Raw genomic sequence first — 16,172 nt, forward strand, 5'->3', positions numbered from 1 at the left:
TGTTGGTATGATTGATCTTTGTAATTGGTGTAACCGATCCTACTAATTGGTGTGGACGATCATGAGTATGTGTAATCGATCCTTTTAATTGGTATAACCGGTGTGACCGATCACAAGAAGTACCATGTGTAGATGGAACCGATCCTTGTATCTGGTGTAACCGGTCCTGGTAACTGGTGTGACCGATCACAAGTATTTCCATATTGAGGTATAACCGATCCTAGTGATTGACAGAACCGATTGAATCCATGTATGTGATTTGGTAATTAGTCAATCACGTAATAGTCTTGGAATACGGGGAAACCAATTCTAAACTTGTTTTGAAGTGTGGTATGACCAGATCCAAGAATGTAAATCCATGTGAATATAAAATAAGGATTTACAGTGAAAAGATGTCAACATACTTTGAATACGAGCAGTAACTCTTTTCATTTATTGTTCAAAGATATTCCTTAGTACTCAAGGAGATCTTGTGCCGAAATAAATTGAGAATATTTTAATTAAGGTTTTTGGTTTTATATGCTTTAATTACCAGCAATTAAATGCATATCTCTAGAGAATAAAAATTAGTAATGTGATTTACTAATTGGAGATTTTATATTGAGAGGTTTTGGAAATATTGGACGAGCATTATTAAAATTAGGAAAACCGAATTTTGCCATTCATTGCAAATCTTGAGAATATTTTCGGTTTTGGAAATTCCTTGATGTCCAAACATCCTTGGTCTATAAATACCTAAGTTTTCATTTCTAGCAAACTATCCTAAGAGCTAGGCAAACTTCATTCTTGTTGTTTCTGGTGGAGCTGTCTATTCGAAGAGGAAAGTATTCTAATTAGGTTAAATCTCTTACGACCGCTCGCTTAAAGACTTTTGTGGGATCAAGAATCTCTACGAGTACCGTGGTAGGAAACTAGATAAATACAGTGTTGTTAGTTTCTGGTTGATTTGATTAACTAACGGTTGTTGAAACTTTGATTGCACCTAGTTTCTTTATTCTTCAGAATCTTCTCTTCTGATATAAGATTCACTCAAACTAGATCAAAGTATCGATGGGATTTTTAGAACTGTTGTTATATCTAAAGACATCTTGTGATAATCCATTGTTAACAAACTCCATTATGTGTGTGATTGATCATAAGAGATTCAAGTGGTGTTGTGCAGGTTTATTGAAGATTACATAAGATTTGAAGACGAAGAAGATTTCTTATTAGTTCTCATATCTTGTGATTGTGCACAAACCTTGATCGGCTAGGATCCAACTAGAATCAGATTTATTCGATTGAATAGTTGCGTGAGATCGGCATTGCTTTATAGTTTCTCTTTGATATCTATACTGATTGATTGTGAATCCTATACTTGACTATTTCGATAATTAAAGTTAGATTGATTTAACCAGGCAAAGGAGTTTATCGGATTAAATGGAAGAGCCTTTGCGTATGACTTAAGATATCTTTATCTTGAAAAGAATCTAAGAAGTTGTTACCAAACAGATTCGTTGTTCCTTTGCTGTTTGGAATATGATCCAAAGGAATTGTACCAGTGCGTGACTCTTGAAGTCGGAAGCGCAGGGATACTGTGGGAACTAAGTAGCTAGGGGTAGTATGCTTGGTCTCAACTAAACAAAGTTGGTTTAGATTTTGTATAGCGGCTTAATTCTGAGAGTATTCAATTCTGGACTAGGTCCCGAGATTTTTCTGCATTTGCAGTTTTCTCGTTAACAAAATCTTGTTGTGCCATTTAATATACTTTTCCGATTATAATTGTTTTATTATAATTAAAGTAAATTGCACTTTATGTTAACTCCGTATTACTTGATAGCGATCCTATCGAGTTTGCTTAAGTCCGAACCTATTATAAAGTAACATACTTCGTTGCCGTATTTTCTTGATCTTGTATCCATAGTCAATCACACAAGTTATCTTATTATTGTATTGTCCCGATCTCGTATCCATATACAATCTCACGAAGTGTGAACCGAATAGTTGTATTGTCTCAAATATGTCCATAGACGATCACTTTCGGTAGAGGACTTATAGGTTGAAACAAAAATATTGTGGTGTATTTGGGTACCCTTGTCTTTTCAGGTTAAATTTTAGAAGAAACTCCTCCAACTAAAAGTAGCCGCTTTCCTGAAACGACATGATTAAAAGATGAAAATATATCTTGTCGTTGTGCCTTGGAGAAATAGAGAATTTCACATACATGCTCCATCAAGGAATGCATAGTTTTGTGGATGGAGTCCCCATAAAGCATGCAGCTTCTAACAGGAAGAGGGTCTATGTGTACTCCTTCAGTGCCTAGTTGAAGTTCTCCTAAGTCCACCTTCTCTTTGAATATGCGCTTCAATTTGTTCCAGTCACTGGTTGGGTGATTGACAAACCTATAAAAACGACAGTACTTGGGATCTTCCATTTCTTTTTCAGTTGGTGGACGTCTAATAGGGGTAGATAGATGACAACATCTTGTATCCATGCTTCTAAGAGTTATATTACCTCTTCAATTGGAAATGGAAAGTATGGGGCAGCATCCTCTCCCGTTTCCTATTGTCGAGCCGGAGGCTTATCTGCATCCTCTTGATTAGCCTTTCGAGGTTGTTGAGACGGTGTTGGTGCTGCACGTTTGGGTTGTTGTTCCATAGTCGGAGCTTTCCTCTTTCCTCCTTAGCTCACCACGCTTACAGATAGTAGAACATTTTACTGTTTGTTAATGAGACATCTACTTCCTCGAGTCTCACGTGCATCTTCATTCCCGGATAGCCTGGTTCTTTATAGCAAGACAGGTGATATCGTAGTTGAGTGCTTAGCAGCTCATGGAGTTAAGAGAATGTACGTAAGCGCATGTTCTCCACTAATTGTTGTTCAGTCACGTTTGGATCGTGACAATCCAATGCCTGGATTCTGAATCTTTTGACATAATCATTTGGATGCTCATTGTTTCGATGAAACATCCTTCCCAGATCCGATAGAGTGACTTGCTCGGATACAAATAAATATTTCTTATAGAAGGTATTAACCATAACACATTGAAAATACGAGGGTACCCAAATACACCACAATATTTAAAATATCCACTTATAAGTCCTCTTACCGAAAGTGATTGTCTATGGACAAAGTCGAGACAATACGACAAATTGGTATTCACACTTTGTGTGATCGTCAATGGATACGAGATCAAGATAATACAACAATCAAAGTGTGATTACTTGATAATAGGTTCATACTTAACCAAACTCTATAGGATCACTATCAAGTAATACAGAATTAACTTTTGTGTAATATACTTTAAATTATAATAACAAATATTATAATTGCGGAAAATAAAATTAAATAACACAACAAGATTTTGTTAACGAGGAAACCACAAATGCAGAAAAACCCCGTCGAGACCTAGTCCACCATTGAATACTCTTAGAATTAAGTCGTTATACAAAATCTAAACAACTTCGTATAGTTGAGACCAAGAAACTAAACCTAGTTCACTTAGTTTCTTCAGTATCCTTGCGCTTCCGACATTCAATAAGTGCACGCACTGGAACAATTCCTTTGGATCGTATTCCAAACAGTAAAGGAACAACAAATCTGTTTGGTAACAACTTTATTGATTCTTTAAGATAAAGATATCCCAAGTCATATGCAAAGGCTCTTCCGTTTAATCTAATAAACTCCTTTTCCTAGTTAGATCAATCCAATCTCAATTACCTAAGTAAAAAGATTCGGATTTGTAACAATCAAAATATAACTCAAGAAAACTATTAGGTGTTACCGATCTCACGCAACTAATCAATCGATAAATCTGATTCTAAAAACTATTAGGTGTTACCGATCTCACGTAACTAATCAATCGAATAAATCCGTTTCTATTTGGATCCCATCTGATCAAGGTTTGTGCTACACAGAGATATGAGAAACTGATAAGAAATCTTCTTTGTCTTCAAATCTTCTTTAATCTTCAGTTAAACATGCAAAACACCACTTGAATCTCTTGTGATCAATCACACACAGAACGGAGTTTGTTAACAATGGATTATCACAAGCTGTCTCTATATCTACAAACAGTTCTAAAGATCCCGTCGAAACTTCGATCTAGTTTGAGTGAATCTTATATCAGAAGAGAAGATTCTCAAGAATAAACAAACCAGGTGCAATCAAAGTTCAACAAACGTTAGTCAATCAAATCAATCGAAAACTAATAAACTACAATTATATAGTTTCCCACCAACGGTATTCGTAGAGCTTCTTGATCCCACAAAACTCTTTAAACCAGCGGTCGTAAGAGATTTCACCTAATTAGGGTACATTCCTCTCCGGATAGAAGGATCCACCAGAAACAACAAAAAGATGAAGTTTGCCTGGCTATTAGGATAGTTTGCAAGAGATACAAACTTAGGTATTTGTAGACCAAGGATGTTTGGACACCAAGGAATTTTCAAAACCGAATATTCTCAAGATATGCAATAAATGCCCAAAATCGATTTTCATAATTCCTGGAAATGCTTTGTCCAATATTTCCGAAATCTCTCAATAGAAAATCTCCAATTAGTAAATGCACATTACTAATTTTTATTTCTAGAGATATGCATTTAATTGCTGGTAATTAAAGCATATAAAACTAACAACATGATCATCTTTTGACTTTCGTCAAGAAAAGATGAACTTGGTTAAAGCGAAAGCTTACCAATACATATTTCGAGAAATATATAAGCGAGTTAAACTCAACTCGAAATATCAAATATGTATAAAATAAAGCCTATATAGCTATACGACTATTGTCTCAATAGAAGATGAAACAGAAATAAACTTCTGAGTGATAGATGAGTTCAAGTATCCACATACCTTTTGTTGATGAAGTTCCACAAGATCCCCTTATTAGTTCTTTTTCTTTAATCGATGAACGCCGTGAATCTAAATCTCAACTACACATTCTATCCTAGTCCGAGATATAGTTATAAGTAGACTAGAAATCAAGACTTATAGTTTTGGCAACTAAACTTGACAAACAAACTAGAGATAGCAACGCTTATGAGTTCGACCGAGAAGTTCTCTAACAATCTCCCCCTTTGTCCATTTTAATGACAAAACTATCAATACATATGGATTACACAATAAATAAACTTTGTAGCTTCTAATCCAAATGCTTGATTTCCTTGGTTCTTCAATATTACTCGAAATCTTCGTCACTTCCAAGTACTCCAGTGATTCTGAACGTGTTCAACTCACAATCATAAATGTTGAAGATCAGTAGTTATAACAATAAGAAACCATTGTTCTCAATTATTTTTATACAGTGTCATATGTTAGAGCATAGCTCGGTTGAACCCACCAAGCATTGGTATGTCAAGTTTGGTTGTCATATTTTAGTGAACCAAAACACATCTAAGTCGCTTGATTATGTACTAGAGACAACTTCGTATAGGTTAGACAAGAAAGTCTAGGATTATGAGACATACAAGTATTAATCGAAGACCTGAAGACGTGAAGAAGTAACGAGCTCCAACGACGACATCATCCTTCCTCTTGAGGTTAGTAATATTGACTTGAACTGTTTCATTCCTAACATATCTTTCAAGTCGTGTTATATTGAAAACATAACTGCGAAGCTTTGAATGATTATACTCTAGTAGTGAGACATGATCACATGATCATAGTGTTAAGGAATTAGAATACAAAGTATAACGCTTATCTTTTAAACTTTGTATATATGTGTTTGAGGGTGAAAACAGTTTCTGCTGATTTTGGTAATTTCGGGTGTGTGGGTGAGAAACGAATTTAAACCCTAAACAATGTACTGCAAGGGAGTACTTTAGATTCGAGAGATAAATCTGTACAAATCCGGCCTAAACCAAGAAATGGCCGTTCCAGACTTGCTTCGATCACAAACTGAAGGAGAAAAGTGGGTTTTGGTGAGGGAAGCGAAGAAAGTGTTGAGACCAGAATAGTTGATTCTGGAAGAGTAGTTGTTTTACGACTTGTATCAGAAAGTGGAAAGCAAACAGATGGAGAGATAGCAAATGTTTTCTCAGTGTTGTATGCTCCTGACCTAAACTTGTTGTTTGGTGGAAATAGGTAATGCATATTTATAAAAGTCGAAGTGAAACGTACTCTGGTCTCATTAAGAAATGGAAAACGGGTGAGTAAATGGTAGGAGGTGGTAACCGGTAATGCCTGGAATTGATGATCCATAAAAGAAATCGTTTCACAATTACTCCCTGTATTTACTAACCGCCTTATCCTTATGACACTTTCTTAAAACGGGCGTAGTGTACGCCGCACACTATAAACCGCCAAACCAATACAAAATGAGCATCCCCCAATTTGTGACATGCGTTGATGTCTCGAGTGTTTTCGTGGAAAACATGTAGCACGTTGTTGTTGTCCGGCGAGTTGAGATTGGGATACTTTCCGGCTCGGTGGTGACCTTCGACGGTCGAGATTTTACATCTTAAGAGGAAATGTAGCCGTTGATTATTGCAACCCTTCGTTTCGTAGCCAGTGGAATTAAAGCATGATCAGTATAGCTTTAGTATGGCCTAGTTTAGGCGCGGCCAAAAGTTAGGGTTTTGGATTTGTTTAGGTGCGACCAAACAAGGGCCAAAAGTTGTCATGCGTTAGATGGTAATCTTGGACGGCTAAGATATGCACCTTAGATGGAAAAGTGGTCTTTGATTGTTGCAGGCCTTCGTTTCGGTAGCCGCATATGGAAGGACGGTATGGCGTGGCGCGACAAGGTGGTTGGCATGCCATTGGCACATGTGGCATGGCATGCCTTGGTGCGGTTTGGCGTGGCAAAAACTAGGGTTTTGGGCCAAAGTTTACCATGCGTTGTTTGGCAACCTTGGACGGCTAGGATTTGCATCTAGGATGGAAGGGTGGTCGTTGATCGTCGCACGCCTTCGTTTTGGTAGCCGCAATAGGGAAGGCCGACATGGTATGGCGCGACAAGGTGGTTGGAAAGCCATTGGCACATGTGGCATGGCATGCCTTGGCGCGGTTTGGCATGGCCAAAACTATGGTTTTGGGCTAAAGGTTACCATGCGCTGTTTGGCGACCTTGGACGGCTAGGATTTACATCTAGGATGGAAGGGTGGTCGTTGATCGTCGTACGCCTTAGTTTTGGTAGCCGCATAGGGAAGGCCGGCCTGGTATGGCGTGGCAAGGTGGTTGGCATGCCCTTGGCACATGTGGCATGGCATGCCTTGGCACAGTTTGGCGTGGTGGGGCCAAGGGTTTGGCATGACATTAGCGCATGGTGCGGCTAGCATGGTTGGGGACAAGGCAAGGTGAGGTTGGCTTGGCATAGTGGGGCCAAGGGTTTGGCACAGACGGCTTGGCATGATGGGGCCAAGGCAAGGTGCGGTTGGCTGGGCATGGTAAGGCCAAGGGTTTGGCATGCCATTGGTGCATGGTGCGGATAGCATGGTTGGGGCCAAGGCAAGGTGCGGTTGGCTTGGCATGGTGGGGACAAGGGTTTGGCATGCCATTGGCGCATGGTGCGGCTAGCATGGTTGGCATGCCTTGGCACAGAGATGTGGCTGGAATAGTTTGTCATTGGAACAGTGGTGTGGCTAGCATGGTTGGCATGCCTTGGCGCGGTAGACGTGGCTGGCATGGTTGGCTATTGGCACAGTGGTGCGGCTGGCATGGTTGGCATGCCTTGGCGCGGAGATGTGGCTGGCATGGTTTTCCATTGGCACAGTGGTGCGGCTGGCATGGTTGGCATGCCTTGGCGCGGTAGCATGAGAATTAGTGTTTGACATAGATGATGTCGGTCAATGTTAAGGGTTCTGCCGTGGAACATGACACGTAAACAAAAAAGGTACCCTGGTAATTCTTATGTAGGCATGCTGATCGATTCAATAAATGTGTTAATGGTCATAGTGACATCATGTCATATGTGCGGTTTTAAAATTTTAACCCTAAATTAAAAACCACCATCAACATTAAGTCCCCTGCTTAGCTCGGAACGAGAGCATCATTGCGATGTAAGCATAAGATGGTGATAGGATAGGACAAAAATCGAAACAACAATTCATGAAAATATGGTCAGGAAGGTCGGACTAACCTTTTTCGAGAGGTAAAGAGAGTTTGTGCTTCTCGTGTTGGCGACCTTGCATGAATTGTATTGGTGGTGAAGACCGTGGAGTGGTGAGATGAAAATCGTCGGCTTAGTCTGGCCATGCATCACCTTGGATGGGTTGGGGAACATCATGACGCTGGCTTGGCGAGTTTGTTGGTGTTGGCGCGGCAAGTCATGGCACGACATGATGGTGCAAGGCATGACGCGGTTTGGCGAGACAAGCATGCACGGACGGTTGTGCAAGGAATGACACGATTTGGTGAGGCAAAGCATACGTGGACGGTTTTGCAAGGCATGACACGGTTTGGTGAGGCAAAGCATGTGCAGACGGCTTGGCATGGTGGTGATTTGTCTTTACGGGCCCGATTTCCTCTTTTCCTTACTAGACCCAAATAGGAAGTCCTTTCCTCATTCAAATGTCAAAGTATCACGCCCTCCTGTCTCGTTTGGCTTTCATTAAGGTTTTTGATAAGGGGTTTCGCTTGAGGCTGATTTCCCGGTCGTGATGCAATCATGTTACGCTTATTCAGTCTGTGTTTCTCTTTCTTCCTTTAAGGTTTCCACAGTATTTACACCGGTGAAGTTGCATCGTCTTCCCAGTTTTACAACAAATATTTCCTCTTGTTGAGTCCACCTATCTTCATCATGTCGATCAGAAGTGAATCATCCTCAAGCCAACTTGATTCTCCAGTCAAACGTGTGAGGCCTGACTCTTGCAACAATTCCCCTATCCGGGTCATTCGAGTCAAGAAGATTATACCGGTATGTTTTTATTGATCAACAGGTGTTTCATTGTTTGTCGATGAATGGCAAAAGCTTTCTTCTGTGCAGAGATATCCTGTCAGGGCGTGCGTTATCATCATTGATGAAGATTATTTGGTTACCCCTTTTCCTTCAAGCCCAATCCCACCAACCGCTACAGATATGGAGAACGCCGACTTAGGAATTTTTTGTCATGAGTATCCCAATGCAGGTTTGTCATTCGGAACCCGCATGAGGTGTCTTTCCTCTAAATACCGGAACATCGGTGGGTTTCTGGTGTGGAAAGAATTCGTGACTCTTTACACAAAGATATGGAGGATATATGGCCACATCGCCACCAAGAGCGCGGTGCAATATTGTTCGTCCGATTTAGTTTCCATAGTGAATTCTCTCTTGCCGATGGTCGTCGAAATGGAGAGTATGTCTATCCATGCCGTCGCAGAATCAACTATTCAAAAGTGGGAGAACATGGTGTCTACCTGTGAATCTCTGAAGTTCAACGTTAGTTGGTTGCGACATCGTATTGATATTGTGAAAATCGACAGAGCCGGTATTCTTGCTGGCGTGGTCCCTGCTACGAAAGCTATTTTGGAATAGGAGAAAGCTCTGGCCATGGAGTCACAGAAGGTGGAAGAGTCAATTCGGAACTTGAAGAGTAGGACTGAAAGGTATCAAAGTCGGTTAAATATGATGCTTTCGAGGGATTACAATCTGTTGGATGGGCTTTTCTGAGTTATGTGGTTGCGAGATGTTTGGTTTCTTTCTGGGTTTTAAGCATGTTTTTGCTCTTTTTTTTGTATATATATATATATATATATATATTTTTGAAAGAATAAGAGAATTTTATTGATTTACTTCAATCAAACAAAGGAAAAGAGACTTGATATTTGAGATGTGGAAGAAAAGTGGAAAGACGCCTGGCTATACGTGTTTTGATACGGCGGGGCGCGAGGTGGTGGTCAGACGTAATATGCCTTAAGCCACTTTTCGTTGATGCCTGCTTCCAGTTTTCCTCCGTCTTCTTTAATGACCTTGTAGTACCCACTGTTGTACGCTTTCGTGACTATATAAGGCCCTTCCCACTTTGTGGAGAATTTTGGTGCGGACGCGTTTTGCTGAATGTGTTTGGCAGTCTTCAGTACCAAATCTACCACTTGAAAAACCCAAGTCTTCACGGTTTTGTTATATGCTCTGGAAACCCTATTTATGTATGCTAGTGTGTGTTATTCCGCCTTGGATCTTCTGGAATCTACAGTGTCCAATTCTGCGACTTTGGCGCTCAATGCTTCAGCTTCGTTTCATCGAACTCCGCTTGCTTCGGCAATCCTAGCCGATGGGATTTTAACTTCTGCTGGGAGGATGACGTCTGAACCGTAAATAAGGGAATAGGGAGAAGCCCCGGTGGAAGTTCTTGGTGATGTCCGGTAAGCCCAGAGTGCCATTGGAAATTGCTCATGCCATGTCCGAGGATTATCATGCACTGTCCGACAGAGGATTCTGATCAGAGTTTTGTTGGTGCTTTCAGCCTGTCCGTTCCCTTGGGGGTAGTACACGGTGGAGAAGACTTGCTTAATTCCGTATTCTTCGAGTAACTCCAGTACTTTCTTGTTTGCGAAAGGAGTGTCGTTGTCGGTGATGATGTGTTTAGGCGCGCCAAATCGGCAGATAATGTACTCCTTAATGAATATCGCGATTGTGGTTCCATTCGTCCCTCGTAAAGGTATGGCTTCGACCCATTTGGTGAAATATTCAGTTGATGTTATTATGTACTCGTGATGCTTTGAGGACGGCGGATTGATCTTTCCAATGATGTCGAGTTCCCAGCTGTGAAAGGGCCACGGACTGCTTATTGAATGCAGGGGAGTCGATGGTACATGGATAAGGTTTCCGTGAATTTGACATTTTGTGCACCTCTGGACGAAAACAGCTGCATCATCCTTCATGGTTGGCCAGTAGTATTTCTCGTGTATCTGAAGAAATAATTTCCGTTTTCCTTGATGTTCGCCTCCGTGCATCTCTTTCAGCATGATTGGGATTTCTGCTTCGTTCAAACATCGTAGGAAACTTCCTCCAAAGCTTTTACGATATAAGATTCCTTCGTGGAATACGAATCTCTCGGACCTTTGTTTTATCTTGGCTGCATCCTTCTTATTGGTAGGGAGTATGCCGTCGCGAAGGTAACTGATGTATGGCTCCTGCCAGTCCCCAGGGTGACCAATATTGAAAACTTCTAATTGATGCGGCGGCGCTTGACAGTTGGAACAGGTTCTTTGAAGTAACCGAGATTGAGCCTCCATTTCTGGCCAGTAGTAGCCAAGGCGTTGCAAACGGCGATAGAGTGTTACCACTAATGTTTGCCCGCAGATCTCATCATGGACGCGGTTGAGTTGTTGTTGTGTTTCTCCCTCTCCAAGACATATTGACAAGGAACCGTCTGGATTTCGATGATATAGCACCCCTCGGAGTATGAAGAAATTTTGTAAGGTTTTGAGACTGACCTTTCCCTGGAAAAGTGAGCTGTTAAGTTCTTGGATAATTGGTGTTCTCCAGTCACCAGCTTCATCCTCTTAGGGTTGTGAAAGCCATGTTGAAGCCACGGTTCGTCTCTTCACTGTCAAGGTTTCCTCAAAACCTTCAAATTGCAGTTTTGATGCTAGCGTGGCTAGGCAATCAGCGTGTTGGTTGCCGCTGCGCCCAATATGTGTTATGGTCACGTCGGCGAAGTAGTTTAGCCGTTTTTGTGCCTCGAATCTGTATGGGGCCAAGGTTACTTCCTTCAGTGCGTATACTCCGTTCACCGGGTTGAAAAGTAATTTAGAATCCCCTCTTATTTCCAGACGCGTGGCTCCAGCTCGTTTAGCCAAGGACAGTCCGATGAGAAAGGCTTCATATTCTGCTGAATTGTTGGTGCAGGGGAATTCTAGCTTGAAGGAATGTGAGAATACTTCACCAGTTGGGGATACTAGAAGCACACCTTCTCCTCCAGTACCGTTGTTAGGAGTAGCGGAGCCGTCGAAGAATAGTATCCATGTTTATTCTTTGATGAAAGAGATTTCCGGAAAGTCTCCAGGGAGGTCCTCGTGTAGTGTCATGGTATTCTCTCCCGAAAACGCCGCCAGTAAATCCGCAACTGCTTTCCCTTTGATGGCTCTCGGGGAAGCGCGTGTTATGTCGAACTCTGACATTTGGAGGAGCCATTTGGCCGATCTTCCCATCAGGGACGGTTTTGAGATGAGGAACTTCACAGGATCAGACTTAGATATCAGCACCACTTTATTGGACAATGGGTAATTCCTGAATTTCTGGATGGAGTGGATCAAATCTAAGCACGCCTTTTCTTTTTTGGGATATCTGAGTTTGGCATCTCTCAATCCCTTCGTCATCTTCTTGGGAGAGGAGAGCTCCGACAGCAGTGGTTTAGCGGTGTTCCTTGTATGGGTGGTTTCATGACGGCTGGGGAAGATAATGTTTGCTGAATCTTCCGGAGCGCTTCCTGTTGTAGTGTGGTCCAGACAAAGCTTGCTCCTTTCTTCAGTAAGGGGGTAAACGAAGCAACAATTTGAGCCAATCCTGGTATGAAGCGGCGAATGTAGTTTATTTTACCCATGAAACTCTGGAGTTCTTTCACGGTTCGCGGTGGTGGCATCGTGAGGATGGCTTGTGTTTTGACTGGGTCAACTTTAATTCCCTCGGCAGTCACCTGGAAACCTAAGAACTTGCCCGAAGAGACACCAAAAGCAAACTTCAATGGATTCATCTTCAGTTTGTACTCGCGACATCTTTCGAACACCTGCCGCAGAATTCCTGCATGGGCTTCCCGAGTTTTTGACTTGACCACTATGTCATCTACATAGTCTTTGACTTGCTTGTGCATCATATCATGAAAAATGGTGGTCATGGCGCGTTGGTATGTGGCGCCAGCGTTTTTCAAACCGAAGGGCATCACAGTGTAGTAAAAGTTTCCAAGAGGAGTTCGAAAAGCCGTCTTACTTGCGTCATGTTCGTACATCTTTATTTGGTTGTAGCCGCTGTATCCATTCATGAAAGAGAACATACCATTTCCACTGGTGGCGTCTACTAGCATGTCAATGTTGGGGAGCAGACAATCATCTTTAGGGCAACATTTGTTCAAATCTCTAAAATCGACACAGCACCTGATCTGGCCATTCTTCTTTTTTACCGGAACTACGTTGGCCAACCAAGTAGGGTGGTGAATCGGTTTGATGAAACCAGCCGCTAGTAGATTTTGAATCTCTACCTTAATCTGTTCTTCTACATCGTGCCAGAATTGTCTCGGGGTTTGCTTGACCGATCTGGATCCGGATATCACGTGTAAATGATGAGTGACCAGCCTTTCGTCTAAGCCGGGCATTTCCTCGAATGTCCATGCGAATACGTCTTGATATTCCTTGAGGATGTCTACCAGCTTTACACGTTCGTATGCGCACAGAGTCGAGCTTACTGAAATGGGTCGCAGAGATTCTTCACTCCTGACATTAACAACCTCAAGTTCGTCCATGGTAGAGTTGGTCCCGTCTTGTAGCTGTCGTGGTGCATCAGGTACTTCCTCTTGCGGATCGTTACTACGTTTGCGCTCCATTGGGCGGAGAGACTGTGTGGTAGTCTCCCCTGTTAATTTCTAACAACGGCGCTGATATACGGTTTTCCCTTTTTCATCATGACCCATAATAAAAGCCCGTCCTCGCTTGGTATGAGTGTAAGCCGAACTCCGGTTCGGCGGGTGGAGGCTGGCGTGTCTCTCTTTCGAAGGGGTGATGTGAGACCGGATTTCTCTGTGAAGCGACGTAAGACAATCACTTTCTTCAATGGACGTCCATTTTGGCAGTGGAGTGTGGTGAGCCTTGTTGGCTGTGGCCTGCGGGTCCTTTCTTGGCTCAAAAATCTCCATGCCACAGATCGGCGCATAAGGAGATAATGATGCAGCGATGCGAACGACTTCTCCGTTTAACATGGTTTTCAAGCACTGGTGATACGTCGAAGGAATGATTCTGTTGTCGTGGAGCCATGGTCTTCCAAGTATCATGTGGTAATCTGGATCCTTTTCAATTACCTCGACCCTTACTTATGACTGGACGGGTCCTACTGATAGATTCAGGTTGACGTACCCATACGTGCTGGTTTGGTTGCCTTCGAAATCGGTCATTGTAGTGGACTGTCACACGAATTCGTTCGGCTGTACCCTGGCCTTTCTGAGCATCCTGAGGGTAACAACGTTGGAGGATGCTCCCATGTCGATGAGATCCCTTTTGAATTCCACGTCCTTGATACGATCCGTGACGTGTAGGGCCCGGTTATGGCCTTCCTCTGCCATCATGTCGTCGTCGATAAACGTGATATTGTTGATGGACATCTCTGGCGTTCTTGATGTTTCCAAGCGTGAAGGAATCAAGGACGCGCTTAACGCTATTCGATTGATGGAGGTGAACGTCTCCATCCGTTGATCTTTTGAAAGATGTAAAAGTTCACATAAATTTTCCACCAGTGAGGCCGCTTCCTGGCCTACTGGTTTCTGATTTGTAGTGAAGCTGTTGACTTGGGATTGATTGTTTGGGATGTTAGTCCCCAATCCTGGAGTTTCCGGAGCAAGTGAATCATTCAACTCTGTCGTTAAGTTGATGAGGAAGTCCAATATGATGTTAATCACATCTTTCATCAGACCCATGTTCTTAGTGTGGATCTCCTGAATCCGCACCAAGTCAGTCAGCCTTGGAATTCCTTCGTCGATTGCGTTATTGGGGGTTGCGTTGGCGAAGGAAACATTGACGTTCTCCTGAGTAGAACTTGAGGACACGGATTCAACCCTAAAACCGACCATCTTCCTGAGTTAGAGAAACATATTCTGAAATTGATATTGGAACCGAGAGATTGATCTCCCACTGTGGTTGCCAATTGTTTGAGGGTGAAAACGGTTTCTGCTGATTTTGGTAATTTCGGGTGTGTGGGTGAGAAACGAATTTAAACCCTAAACAATGTACTGCAAGGGAGTACTTTAGATTTGAGAGATCAATCTGTACAAATCCGGCCTAAACCAAGAAATGGCCGTTCTAGACTTGCTTCGGTCACAAAGTGAAAGAGAAGGGTTGGTTTTGGGGAGGGAAGCGAAGAAAGTGTTGAGACCAGAATAGTTGATTCTGGAAGAGTACTTGTTTTACGACTTGTATCAGAAAGTGGGAAGCTAACAGATGGAGAGCTAGCAAATGTTTTTTGAGTGTTGTATGCTCCTGACCTGAACTTGTTGTGCGGTGGAAATAGGTAATACCTATTTATACAAGTCGAAGTGAAACGTAATCTGGTCTCATTAAGAAATGGAAAACGGGTGAATAAATGGGAGGAGGTGGTAACCGGTAACGCATGGAATTGATGTTCCATAAAAGAAAGTGTTTCACCATTACTCCTTGTATTTACTAACCGCCTCATCCTTATGACACTTTCTTATAACGGGCGTAGTGTACGCCGCACACTGTAAACCGCCAAACCAATACCCAATGAGCATCCCCCAGTTTGTGACATGCGTTGATGTCTCGAGTGTTTTCGTGGAAAACATGTAGCACGTTGTTGTTGTCCGGCGAGTTGAGCTTGGGAGACTTGCCGGCTCGGTGGTGACCTTCGACGGTCGAGATTTTACATCTTAAGAGGAAAAGTAGCCGTTGATTATTGCAACCCTTCGTTTGGTATCCAGTGGCATTAAAGCATGATCAATATGACTTTAATATGGCCTAGTTTAGGCGCGGCCAAAAGTTAGGGTTTTGGCTTTGTTTAGGGGCGACCAAACTAGGGACAGAAGTTGCCATGCGTTAGCTGGTAATCTTGGACGGCTAAGATCTGCACCTTAGATGGAAAAGTGGTCTTTGATTGTTGCAGGCCTTCGTTTTGGTAGCCGCATATGGAAGGTCAGTATGGCGTGGCGCGGCAAGGTGGTTGGCATGCCATTGGCACATGTGGCATAGCATGCCTTGGTGCGGTTTGGCGTGGCCAAAACTAGGGTTTTGGGCCAAAGGTTACCATACGTTGTTTGGCAACCTTGGACGGCTAGGATTCGCATCTAGGATGGAAGGGTGGTCGTTGATCGTCGCACGCCTTCGTTTTGGTAGCCGTAATAGGGAAGGCCGACATGGTATGGCGCGGCAAGGAGGTTGGCATGCCATTGGCACATGTGGCATGGCATGCCTTGGTGCGGTTTGGCGTGGCCAAAACTAGGGTTTTGGGCCAAAGGTTACCATGCGTTGTTTGGCGACCTTGTACGGCTAGGATTTGCATCTAGGATGGAAGGGTGGTCGTTGATCGTCGCACGCCTTCGTTTTGGTAGTCGCAATAG

Source organism: Papaver somniferum, chromosome 6 (assembly GCF_003573695.1).
Source record: "Papaver somniferum cultivar HN1 chromosome 6, ASM357369v1, whole genome shotgun sequence".
NCBI lineage: Eukaryota > Viridiplantae > Streptophyta > Magnoliopsida > Ranunculales > Papaveraceae > Papaver > Papaver somniferum.